General features: G+C 50.0%; 3 non-coding genes across 3 annotated transcripts; all 3 read left to right on the forward strand.

The window, feature by feature from the left end:
• Positions 1-11,171: 11,171 nt before the first annotated feature.
• TRNAI-GAU lies at positions 11,172-11,247 on the forward strand. The gene has a single exon. It is a non-coding gene; the product is annotated as a tRNA-Ile (tRNA).
• Positions 11,248-11,576: 329 nt separating this feature from the next.
• On the forward strand, positions 11,577-11,652 carry TRNAI-GAU. Its single transcript has one exon. It is a non-coding gene; the product is annotated as a tRNA-Ile (tRNA).
• Positions 11,653-11,975: 323 nt separating this feature from the next.
• Positions 11,976-12,049, forward strand: TRNAI-GAU. The gene has a single exon. It is a non-coding gene; the product is annotated as a tRNA-Ile (tRNA).
• The last annotated feature ends 1,209 nt before the right edge of the window (positions 12,050-13,258 follow it).

Below are 13,258 nucleotides of genomic sequence, written 5' to 3' on the forward strand. Positions count from 1 at the left end.
GCACCCCCCAGCCCCGGCGAGTACCCCTGACCGACCGGGTGCCTTCCCTGGAACGCCGACGGCTCCTCTCGCAGACCACCCTCCACCCCCAGCACGGGGCTGCCCCTGTGCCCTGGGTCTCCCTGGGGGGCGCTCGGGGAAGTGGAGCGCACCCCCCAGCCCCGGCGAGTACCCCTGACCGACCGGGTGCCTTCCCTGGAACGCCGACGGCTCCTCTCGCAGACCACCCTCCACCCCCAGCACACACAGCACTCTGGGACCTGGGCCGTCCGACGTCACCAGATTTCCTGTGGGTCACCTCGCCTGGGCTAACTCGTGCGCCCTCCCAGGCAGCGGCCCCAGGGACACCGGCGCGGGATCCGAAGATCCCTGCGGGCCTCCCCCAGGCCAGCCTCCCCCAGTGCCCAGCGGCAGGGTCCTCGGCGGGAAATGTACAGATTCCTCCAGGGGCTGCAGGAGCAGCTGGGCTCCGGGGGACAGGTGTTCCGTGGCTTTGTGGGGATGAAGACGGCGGAGTTGGGTACGCATCCTAACATGTCCTGACACCTGCTCTTCGTCTTGTGCGTCTGAAATGGGTAATTCTTGTATCGGACGCTTTATCCGTGTCCTTTGTCCTCTGCCTTTGAACTTAATCCCGAATGGGCAGCTTGACAGGTTTCGAGTTCTCGGTGCGCTGGGATCCGGCCCGCGCTGGCTTATGGGGCAGCCCTGAGTGGGTCAGAATATCCCAACCGGACATGGGCGCTGGATTTAAACAGTTGTCGGTGGTCAGCCTGTGCCTTCTTAGGGCGGGGGCGGTGTTGCTGGAACAGGACTTCTCAGACCCTCTAACTCCTGTTTGTCCTCTCGTTCTGGACAAGAGGAAGCTGGGCTGGGAAGCCCAATGGCTCAGGGTCATAGCTTCTGGCTTAGGAAGACCAGCGGGCATAGCCCAGGAACCTTCAGGCCTGCTGAGGAAGAGGAGACTCTGCTTCCTTCAGTGACCTCTTTGGCACCTAGGCCTTGAGGAAGGGGTCGCGAGGAGACCCTGATTTTGGAAGGATAGTGGGAAGAGTGCCCTCTCTTTTTCTCCTCTCCCTCCCTTCCTCCTTCTGTCTCATTCTCTCTGTCTCCCTCTCTGTGTTTCTCTTTTTGTCTTTCTCTCCCTCTTTCTGTGTCTCTGTGCATTACTCTCTGTATTAGTCGTTTTTATGCTGCTGACAAAGACATACCCTAGACTTGGAAGAAAAGGAGGTTGAATTTCTTTTTTTTTTTTTTTGAGACGGAATCTTGCTCCTGTCACCCAGGCTGAAGTGCAGTGGCATGATCTAGGCTCACTGCAACCTCCACCTCCCGGGTTCAAGCAATTCTCCTGCCTCAGCCTCCTGAGTAGCTGGGATTACAGGTGCGTGCCCCAACGCCTGGCTAATTTTTGTACTGTTGGTAGAGACGGGGTTTCACCATGTTGGCCAGGCTGGTCTGGAACTCCTGACCTCAGGTGATCCACCCGCCTCATCCTCCCAAAGTGTTGAGATTACAGGCATAAGCCACCATGCTGGGCCAGGAGGTTTAATTTGACTTACAGTTCCACATGGCTGGGTAAGTCCCATAATCATGGCGGAGGGTGAAGGGTACTTCTTACATGGCAGCAGCAAGAGAGAATGAGGAGAAAGTAACAGCGGAAACCCCTGAAAACCCATCAGATCTCGTGAGACTTACTCACTATCATGAGCATAACACGGGAAAGACTGGCCCCTATGATTCAATTACCTCCCCCTGAGTCCCTCCCGCAACACGTGGGTATTCTGGGAGATACAACTCAAGTTGACATTTCGGTGGGGACACAGCCAAACCATATAATTCCACCCCAGCCCCTCCAAATCTCATGTCCTCACATTTCAAAACCAATTGTGCCTTCCCAGCAGTCCCGCCAAAGACTTAACTCATTTCAGCATTAACCCAAAAGTCCACAGTCAGACAAGGCAAGTCCCTTCCACCTATGAGCCTGTAAAATCAAAAGCAAGCCAGTTACTTCTTAGATACAATGGGGGTACAGGTATTGGGTCAATACAGCCGTTCCAAATGGGAGAAATAGGCCAAAACAAAGGGGTTACAGGGCCCGTGCAGGTCCAAAGTCCAGCAGGGCAGTCAGATCTTAAAGCTCCAACATGATCTCCTTTGACTCCAGGTCTCAAATCAGGTGCAAGAGGTGGATTCCTATGGTCTTGGGCAGCTCCGCCCCTGTGGTTTTGCAGGTTACAACCTCCCTCCCAGCTGCTTTCATGGGCTGACATTGAGTGTCTGTTGTGTTTCCAGGCCTAAGGTGCAAGCTGTTGGTGGATCTACTTTTCTGGGATTTGGAAGACAGTGGTCCTCTTCTCACAGCTCTATTAGGCAGTGCCCCAGTAGGGACTCTGTGTGGGGCCTCCGACCCCACATTTCCCTTCTGCACTGCGCTAGCAGAGGTTCTCCATGAGGGCCTCGCCCCGCCACAGACTTTTGCCTGGACATCCAGGCATTTCCATACATCTTCTGAAATCTAGGCAGAGGTTCTCAAACCTCAGTTCTTGACTTCTGTGCATCTACAGGCTCAACACCACATGGAAGCTGCCCAGACTTGGGGCTTCCACCCTCTGAAGCCACAGCCCGAGCTCTACATTGGCTCCTTTCAGTCACAGATGGAGCAGCTGGGACACAGGGCACCAAGTTCCTAGGCTGCACACAGCGTAGAGACCCTGGGCCTAGCCCACAAAACCACTTTTTCCTCCTGGACCTCTGGACCTGTGATGGGAGGGGCTGCTGTGAAGGTCTGTGACAGGGCCTGGAGATATTTACCCCATGGTCTTGGGGAGTGACATTAGGCTCTTTGCTACTTATGCAAATTTCTGCAGCTGGCTTGAATTTCTCCCCAGAAAATGGATTTTTCTTTTCTACTGCATCATCAGGCTGTACATTTTCTGAACTTTTATGCTTGTATCCCTTTTAAAACAGAATACTTTCAACAGCACCCAAGGCACATTTTGAATACTTTGCTGCTTAGAAATTTCTTCTGCTAGATATCCTAAGTCATCTCTCTCAAGTTCAAAGTTCCACAAATCTCTAGGGCAGAGGCAAAATGCCGCCAGTCTCTTCGCTAAAACATAACAAGAGTCACCTTTGCTCTAGTTCCCAAGAAGTTGCTCATCTCTATCTGAGACCACCTCAGCCTGGACCTTATTGTCATATCGCTATCAGCGTTTTGGCCAAAGCCATTCAGTAAGTCTCTAGGAAGTTCCAAACATTCCCACATTTTCCTGCCTTATTCTAAGCCCTCCAAACTGTTCCAACCTCTGCCTATTACCCGTTTCCAAAGTTGCTGCCACATTGTTGGGTATCTTTTCAGCGATGCCCCACTCCCGGTACCAATTAACTGTATTAGTCTGTTTTTACGCTGCTGATACAAAAAAGACTGGGAAGAAAAGGAGGTTTAATTTGACTTACAGTTCCACATGGCTGAGGAAGTCTCGTAATCATGGCAGCGGGTGAAAGGCGCTTCTTACATGGTGACAGCATGAGAGAATGAGGAGAAAGCAAAAGCAGAAACCCCTGATAAACCCATCAGATCTCGTAAGACTTACTATCACCAGAATAGCACATGAAAGACTGGCCACCATGATTCAATTACCTATCCTGGACCCCTCTCACAGCACGAGGGATTCTGGGAGATACAATTCAAGTTGAGATTTCAGTGGGGACATGGCCAAACCATATCATTTTCTGTTTCTCTATTTCTGTCTTTCCTTGTCTCTATTTTTTTTTCTTTTCTTTCTTTATTTTTTTTTTTTGATACGGAGTCTTGCTCTTGTTGCCCAGGCTGGAGTGCAATGCGCGATCTCGGCTCACTGCAACCTCTGCCTCCCGAGTTCAAGCAGTTCTTCCACCTCAGCCTCCTGAGTTGCTGGGATTAGAGGCGCCTGCCAGCATGCCCATTTAATTTTTGGACTTTCAGTAGGCTTTCGCCATGTTGTCCAGGCTGGTCTTCAACTCCTGACCTCAGATGATCCGCCTGCCTAGGCCTCCCAAAGTGCTGGGATTACAGGTGTTAGCCACCGTGTCCAGCCTCCCCGGTCTCTATTTCTTCCTGTTTTGTTTTTGAAACGGTGTCTGGCTCTGTTGCCAGGCTGGAGTGCAGTGGCGTGATCTTGGCTCACTGCATCCTCTGCCTCCCATATTCAAGCAATTCTCATGCAATTCTCCTGCCCCAGCCTCCCAAGTAGCTGGGAATACAGGCGCCTGCCACCAGGCAGCTAATTTTTTTTGTATTTTTACTAGAGACGGGGTTTCACCATATTGGCCAAGCTGGTCTCAAACTTTTGACCTTGTGATCTGTCGACCTCGGCCTCCAAAACTGCTGGGATTTCAGGCGTGAGCCACCGCGCTGGTCGTAAGGTGGTTGCTAATGTGGCGTGGTGGACTCGGTTCCCGCATCAGCCACACACATAGCCTTTTTTTTTTTTTTTTTTTTAATTCCATGAGCTCTTTATGCAACTATTTGTAAAAATGCGCCCGCAGCCCAGGCTAAGAACATGGTTAAGCACAATATACTAGTTCACTGCAGGACTTACCATCCTGAGTGGTGATGACTGATTTGTAACCACAATGGCCAGCACAGTGCCTGAATACACACTGAATGTTTGGGATATGTGAAAGCACCCTGTGTACACACAATACATCCTTTCTCAGTAGGTTTACTTCCTGGGCCACACAGCTTTCAGCTGCTGGGGGACTTGGAACTACAGCATGGTCTGCCAAGTCCAGAGGGTGTAGCATAGCACCTGAAGTCACACAGGTCCTACATGGCATCTGTAAAATTCCGTCTCATTTCAGTACTGAGGTTGTAAATAAAATTAGTCTCATCCCAAAACTGCCAAAAGAAGAGAGCTTTTTCCACTAGAAGCGATGCATTAGAGGAGAGAATCGGCCATCTTCACTCCTGAGGTTTTTGACTTCACTCGTGCTTTTAGCTGCCTGGGGTGGTTGTATCCAGTTGATCATCAAGAGTGGAGAGTTGTCTTGCTAAGGTTTAGGAAGACGCGTATGATTCTGCCCAAATGCCACACTCTCTAGAGGTGTGACCTTGGGTAACTCGACCTTCTTGGACTTTGGTCTGGGTCAGAAGGCTGCAAGATGCCATCCCGGGACAGCCATCTGCAGAGCCTCTGCTCTGTGCCGGGCACCGTGCTGCGTTGCTTAGCTCGCCACAGTGTTTCCGTGCCAGCATTTTGCAGGTGGGAAACAAGCTCAGGGAGGTTGAGTGGCTTTGCCCAAGTTCCCTCAGGTGTGGCTGCTCTCCAGAGCCCTTGTTCTCCCCAGCACACCCTGCTGAATGTGACCACAGCTTTTTGGGTTTGGAATGGAGTCAAAAAATGACATATTTTTCATAAAGTAAAAGCAAACTTAGTCAAGGTTAGGCAGCATGATGGGACTTATTCTGTAGCTAATCTGGAGATGATATCAATTCTACCTCCAATAATGTACCTTTGTAGCACATTCTGCTAATACTTTTTCAGCCCCAGCTGTGTCATGGAGGCCACGAAGGCAAACTGGATGTGTACTTTGCCCCTCAGTAGCTTATGAACTAACAGGAGATAAAACACGACCCAGATACCTTCTAGTCAAGGCCAGAAAGCTAAAGATAGTGATGAAGAACTAAATGTAGTTAGAGGGAGGGAGATTGTTTCTGGCTGAGGCGATCAGAAGCAGCTTTGTTGAAGAAGTGGTATTGGAACTAGATTTGAAAGGGTGAGTCTGAGTTGAAAATGCAGAAGAGGAGAGACAGGTTCTGGGGCAGGTGGTGGGGTGCATTTCAACCACCACAGCAGAAGGCCCAGTGGCCTGCTGTGGATCAGAAGCACGGACCAGTGTACACACTTGGGTCAGATGGAGGCCCGTGTCTCTCCCCATCCTCCCTCTTCCCACGCCCTAGAAATGTCCAGTTCCATCCAACATACCTGCCCCTTTTCATGCATCCATGCATTTACATGTTTTTCTTTATACTCAGAATGCCCTACCTGGCAACAATTCCCAGCCTTCAAAATGCCTCTCAGAGATCACTGCTTCTGGGCAGTGCACCACCTCTGGGCCACTCTGCCTCTTTATTGCACCTGTTGTACCACGATGACATTTTTCCTGGCTGCCTCACCTGTCTGCATTCTATAGGGAACCTTGTCTGCCTTCAGAATCAGTGGAGCTTTTGAAAGGCAGATGGGGTCTCCACCCCGGGAGATCTGATTCAGCAGGTCTGCGAGGACTAAGGCATGGCAGGGAAACTTCCCACCATCTCAAGGGTGAGGCTAGGTCTTGGCTGGTGTATATGTATTTATCCAGAAATATTTAGTAAACGTTCGCTGAATGAAATAAACACACAAGCAAGCATGAAGCATAATACCCACAGGGTAAGCCAGTCAGGATAGAGGATGAATATTAGGCCAGCTTTGCTGCTGTGGTTATCCTAAAACAATAGGGTTTAGGTTGTCTGTCTGTGTGTATATGTATTTTGTTGTTGTTTTGGGGTTTTGTTGAGAGGAAGTCTTGCTTTCTCACCCAGGCCGAACTGATCACAGCTCACGGCAGCGTCGAACTCCCAGGCACAAACGATCCTCCGGCCTTAGCCTCCAGAGTACCTGGGGCTACAGGCATGCACCATTATGCCTGACTAATTTTTAAATGTTTTGTGGAGACAGGGTCTCGCTATGTTTCCCAGGCCGCCCTGAACTCCTGGCCACAAGCAATCCTCCCGTCTCAGCATCCCAAAGCACTGGGATTACAGGTGTGATCTACTGTCTCTGGCACATAGAGAAATATTTTATGTTACTGGTAGTAAAATGAAAATGAAACAGTGTGACTGGTAGATGAAACAGATACAGTTTTTTTGTTTTGTTTTGTTTTTGAGACAAGTCTTACTCTGAGGCCCAGGCTGGAGTACAGTGGCGGGACCTCAACTCACTGCAACTTCCACCTCCCAGGTTCAAGTGATTCTCCTGCCTCAGCCTCCTGAGTTGCTGGGGTTACAGGTGAGCACTGCCACACCCAGCTAATTTGTATGAGTGTGTATGTTTTGTTTTGTTTTTTTAGTAGAGATGGGGTTTCACCATGTTATCCAGGCTGGTCTCGAACTCTTGACCTCAAATGATCCACCCACCTCGGCCTCCCAAAGTGCTGGGATCACAGGCATGAGCCACCGTGTCCGTCGTCCCCCGTCTCTATTTCTTCTGTCTATATGTCTCTCCCTCTTTCTCTCTTTGGATCTCTCTCCGTATCTCTATTTCTCTCTCTCTGTTCCTCTTTCTCTGTCTCTCCTCCCTTCCTCCTTCTATTTTGAAGTCTCTCCCTTCCTGTCTCTGTCTCTTCATCTCTCTCTCCTTACCCACTCCCTTCTCTCTCTCTTCCTCCTTCTCTTCATCCCCCCTGGAAAACTGTCCTGGGCTAATCATATCACAAACCCTACCCCTTGGAACCTTCCAGAAGGACTCTGGATGAAGAGACACTGCTTGGTTCATTTTCCTCTGTGAAGAATGGCTTTAAATCCCTACCATTCATAGTTGTACCTTTTCATTTTGTTTGCTCGCTGGTTTTTTTTTTCCCCCTTTCTATTATTTTTTAATAGGGTTGGGTCTTGCTGTGTTGCCCAGGCTGGTCTCAAACTCCTGGCCCCAAGCAATCCTACTACATCGACCTCTCAAAGTGCTGGGATTGCAGGTGTGAGCCACTGTGCTTGGCCCCAAAGCTGACTTTTCTTAAAATAGCTAATCTGGCAGGCAAAACTGACTTAAACACTTTACTCCTTGTCCATCTTCCTCACATGTTTCAGCAACATGTCCCTTTCATTTTGTCTCTTTGCCGGCCTCCCAAAGTGCTGGGATTGCAGGCGTGAGCCACCATGCTTGGCCCCAAAACTGACTTTTCTTAAAATACATTATCTGAGGGGCAGATCTGACCTAAACACTTTACCCCTTGTCTTCTGCATCTGTTTAAGCAAAATGGTCTCTTTTCCACTGCTCATCAATTGCTGGGGTCTTTCCTGCAGCATTAAAATTAAAAAGACACTCCTTTTTTAGAGGAAGACTGTCAGGTTCAGGGTCAGGTTGAGGTCAGAGGGGAGTGGGTGGATAGCTGAAGGAACACTCAGGGCCGTTGGCAGATGAAGTATGTTTTATTCAGCAGCTCTCTTACACTAGCTTTCTCATCAGCAGCTTTCTCACACTGTCTGTGTCTGTCTTGGCTGTCTGCTTCAGCTCTATGGCTTCTGTCGTTCCACGCACAGCTGCATGGCTGAGTTTCCCTACAGGGTCAGCCGCATGACTCTTTCTGTGGGCACAAGCTGTGCTGTGTTCTGGCTCCCCCATGTCCCTCTGCAAGGTGGGCAGTTCTGGCTGTATCTCTCTCTTTCTCTGGGTGTGCCTCCATATGCCCAGTGTCAGCAGGACAGTCATACCTTTTGCAAACAATAGTGGCTCTGAGCCAGGTGATGAGCCTTCCCATGTTATGGCTACATAGCTGTGATTATATAACAAGTGGAGTTATGCACTTGCACACCAAACTTGCCGAGTCATGCAGGATGTTTACCTTGCCCTATCCTTGACCAAAGCACATCTGTGTACCTTACACTCTGTCTTCTGCATCTGTTTCTGCAAAATGTCTCTTTCTTTTATCTTTTTTCTGCTGATCATTAATTGCTGGAGTCTTTCCTGCATTAAAATGTAAAAGACACACCTTTTTCCGAGGAAGACACTGTTGTGGACACTTTTCATGGAGAAATGTAGTATTTGTGGACTTTTTTGGCTCTTTGCCAATTAAAGCTTTAAAGCAGAGTGATACATGGAATCACTGAGCCCATGACCATTTTACAGAGGCATTTTTGCAAGCCCTATGGGGTTCAAGTCCCGGTGAACAGCCCACCACAGGTCAGACTTGGACATGAGGACTGCTCCCAACAGGAAGAGGTCAGATACAGCACAGATACTCTTTTAGTATAAATATGGCCCAAATATGGCATGGGACATACACTAAAACAATGCTTCATTGTTTTTCTGCAATTAAATTGTAACTTGACATCTTGATCTCTATTTGCTCAATTTGGCAGACCTGTTAGGGCTGGTCCAAAAGGGGAGAGTGTGAACAGAGAAATGACTTGATCTGCCGGGTTTAAACGCATGACTCTTACCTATTGAAGGCATACTATGCCAGAGAGAGAGCTAGGCTCTGAATGTTCATTCAGCTGTAAGCAAAATGGAAAGGATGTCTGCACCCCCACCAGTACACTGAGAGGGCTGCACCCCTTTGGCCTGCTCTTCCATCCATCCTTGTCCTTTGCACACAGTACGTGTCCCAGACTTCAGGAAACTAGCCCAGCCTCCCAGCACAACACCTAAACTTCTCCCTTCACTGTAATACCTGCCTGCTTTGCTGTGTGGTGAGCTCCATGAGGATAGGGATTAGGTTTCTTTGACTCACAGCTAATTGGGGGCCAGGGCACTGCCAGGCTGAATGGGTATGTCTTGACTGAGTGTCCATTTTTCTTAACCGAGTGTCCTCTAGCCTCGCTCGTGGTAGGTTGACTAGCCTAATATCCTTTATATAAAAACTTGAAATCAGGTAGATTCAGTTTTCTGCCGCTTGTGACAGGGAACCCTGATGATACATCAGTCCAAGCAGTTTAGTGGAATAATCAGGGCAGAATGTACAGTGTTAGAAAGCTAGTGGTCCCTTCTTGTGTTCCTGCAGTGGGAGGGCCACAGCAGCACACTATCGTCAGGCCCTCTAAGAGATCAGCATGCCCCTGGGACACACAGTCTGGGTAGTGGACACGGTGGTGGTTTGTCTTCTCAGCATTTTCTTTGTCTCTCTCTATATATTTTTGCATACAGATACTATGCTTTTACGGTGGGTACTGTCGTTGTCCACCCAGCAGCTGTTGCAACCCTTCTACCTTATACCATGTGATTCATTCATGTTGTCAGTTTACAAGTGAGAGCAAAATGAATACATTTTCCAATACTGAAAGAAAAGACGAAAAATGAAAGGAGAGATAGCTATAGTTTGTCCACTCAAAACACTCAGGAATCATTTAAAATGACATTTGCAATTATTTAGGCATATGCTTAATGATAGACTACTAAATGCAAAAAGAAAGACAAAATACACTGTTTCAAGCAAGGCCTCGGATTCCATCAATTAATTTATCCCAGAGTGCTGGGATTACAGGCATGAGCCACCGCTTCCGGCCCAAGGATTCCATATATATATATTGAAATACACGTGGACAGTGAAAGAAAAAAAAATCAACCAGAAGGAGGTCAAGACCCCTGCAGCCGTTATTTTTTGGGCGATAGGGAATTCGGTGGTTCTTTTGGCCTTTGGTTTTCTGTGTTTTCTGAGCTTGATTTAACCATGGTAAAAGGCTCTTGATACATGAAGTTGCCAGGCCGCAGGATTTTCAGAGTTAAAAACAGCATTGAATTGGAATGTTTGAAAACCTCACTTCAGAGGCAAACCTCCCATGTGCAATTTGCATTTTCCCTGTGAAAGCGTGCGGTTCCCTGTAGGAAGCCGCCTCCCTTCTCCTTGAAGTCCCCTAGATGTCAGTTTCTGCATCCACCCAATGGGGATGACAGTGAGGAGGTCAAAAGTCGCAGCTGGGGCCACACGGGAGGCAGCCAGTGGCGTGGGGTCTGTAAGGAGTCAGTCGCGGGCCGGCGCGAACATGCAGCCCTTTTAGACGCTGGGGCAACACTAGGTGGTCGGTGGTCGGTTAGCTCAGTTGGTGGGCGCCTGGTGCTGATAACGCCATGGTGGTGGGCTTGATCCATGCATCGGCCCTAGTCCCAGTTTTGTGTTTGTTAGTTTCTTGTTTCTTTCCCATGAACTGTTTATGCAACTCTTTTTCAAAATGTGCTTTTCAGGTTCTGTAAGCCCCGTGAAGGCAGGAGCGACTTGCGGAATTTCTTGGACTCTATAGGTTGTCGAGGGCAGCCTGGCAGGGAAGAGTGGGAGGCACCCGGCCAGCGCTGGGACGATGGCTCCTCACCAGAGTCCCCGCAGCTCCAGGAAAGCCGGAGGCAGCTAGCTGCGCGCTGGCTTCACAAGGAATTGCTCGTGGACGGGCGCGAACGTGGAGCCCTTTTATAAGCTCCAACGGCACCGTGGTGTCAGGAGGTCGGTTAGCTCAGTTGGTAAGAGCGTGGTGCTGATACAACGCCAAGGTCGCGGGTTCGATTCCCGCACCGGCCATAATTTTAGCATTTTTTTTCTCGCCACCACCCCACAAGGAACTCTTTATGTAACTGTGAAAAATACGCGTTTCAAGTACTGTGAGCGGCATGCAGGTGGGAGCGAATTGCGGGATCTCTCCGTCTCCGGCCAGGGGTTGTCGAGGGCAGCCTGGCAGGGAAGAGCGGGAGGAACCCGGTCAGCGCTGGGACGATGGCTCCTCACCAGAGTCCCCAACTCGGGGAAAGCCGGAGGCAGCTAGCTGCGCGCTGGCTTCACAAGGAATTGCTCGTGGACGGGCGCGAACGTGGAGCCCTCTTATATGCTCCAGCGGCATTATGGCGTCAGGAGGTCGGTTAGCTCAGTTGGTAAGAGCGTGGTGCTGATACAACGCCAAGGTCGCGGGTTCGATTCCCGCACCGGCCATGGTCTTACGTTTTTTTCACCCCGCAAGGAACTCTTTATATAACTGTTTGTGGAAAATACGCCTTTCAAGTATTGTGAGCGGCGTGCAGGTGGGAGCGAATTGCGGGATCGCTCCATCTCCGCCCATTGGTTGTCGAGGGCAGCCTGGCAGGGAAGAGCAGGAGGAACCCGGTCAGGGCTGGGGCAGTGGCTCCTCACCAGAGTCCTCAACTCGGGGAAAGCGGGAGGCAGCCAGCTGCGCGCTGGCTTCACAAGGAATCGCTTGTGGAGGGGCGCGAACGTGGAGCCTTTTTATACGCTCCAGCGGCACTGTGGCGTCAGGAGGTCGGTTAGCTCAGTTGGTAAGAGCGTGGTGCTGATAACGCCAAGGTCGCGGGTTCGATTCCCGCACCGGCCATAGTCTTATCTTAGCCTTTTTTTTCTGCCGCCACCCCACAAGGAACTCTTTATACAACCGTTTGTGAAAAATGCCCATTCAGGTACTGTGAGCAGCGTCCGGGTAGGAGCGAATTGCGGGATCTCTTGGACTCCCCGCCCAGAGGTTGTGGAGGGCAGCCTACTGGGGAGAGCGGGAGGTACCGGGCATGCGCTGGGGCGGTGCCCCCCCCCCAACCCGAGTCCCTGCACCATCCGTCACCTGCAGGGCACTCAGGACATCCAAAGCCATCCATATCTCTGGCCCTCAGTCCCCACCCGCTGCCGTCCCCGTGGTTCCTGAGGCTGTGGAATCGCCCAGTGAAGACAGGTGCTCCCATATGTCACCGTGTTCCCTTGGTCGCCTTGCGGGGAAGTCTTGGGATTGTAAATCCAGGTCTGGAATGAATGCATTCCACAGATGGTATCTAAGGCTGCGGCATGCCCAGCACCGTTCTAGGTGAGGAGCAAAACGGTAAGTGAGACACAAATCCCAAGCCACGTGGAGAAAGTGACCAGCCAGTAGATGACTGCCATGTTTTTAGAGAGGCGTTGTGGTTGTGGAAGCCTCTGGAAACCTTCTCTTGCTCTTTTTTTTCCCCCTCGTTTCTTTTCAGAGACATCTTAGGCTTCACATTTTTTCCTGTTGGTTCTGCATTTTGCAGCCAGAGCAAGTGGATGAATTTCCCACTGGTGGTTCAAGTTTCCAGGATGTTCAGGTGTGCTCAGTTGAACAAAGCCAGTTGTGTAGGGTCAGTGCCATTTTCTGTCAGGATCCAGCGGGGGCTCCACCTGTTTTTGAAAATTCTCCAGTGGAAACATCTACCAGCTCTGACCTAAATCAGTAGCTGCTCAAAATCTACAGACTACTGGCTTAAAACCTTGGTAAGTGCCAGGGTGTAGTAAAAGTTCTCAACAAATGCCAGCTGATGGCGCTGCTGTTATTATAAGCAAAGTTAGGAGAGCCTGGGTAGGCTGACAACTAAAATAGAAGCCTGTACACAAGTTGGATGTCACATCTTGTAATAGTCGTGCCGGGTTAGATGAAGGGACAGAGCACGGAGGAGTCGGTGGAGGTTGCTGCCCTCAAGTTTCCTGAACTTGAAGGGGTTTAGAATGTGCCACGGTGGCATGAAAATTATTTTGCGCAGAAGGCATTTGAATTCCTGAAATTTCTTACCTGCTGAAAAGC

This window comes from Mandrillus leucophaeus, unplaced genomic scaffold (assembly GCF_000951045.1).
Source record: "Mandrillus leucophaeus isolate KB7577 unplaced genomic scaffold, Mleu.le_1.0 Scaffold127, whole genome shotgun sequence".
NCBI lineage: Eukaryota > Metazoa > Chordata > Mammalia > Primates > Cercopithecidae > Mandrillus > Mandrillus leucophaeus.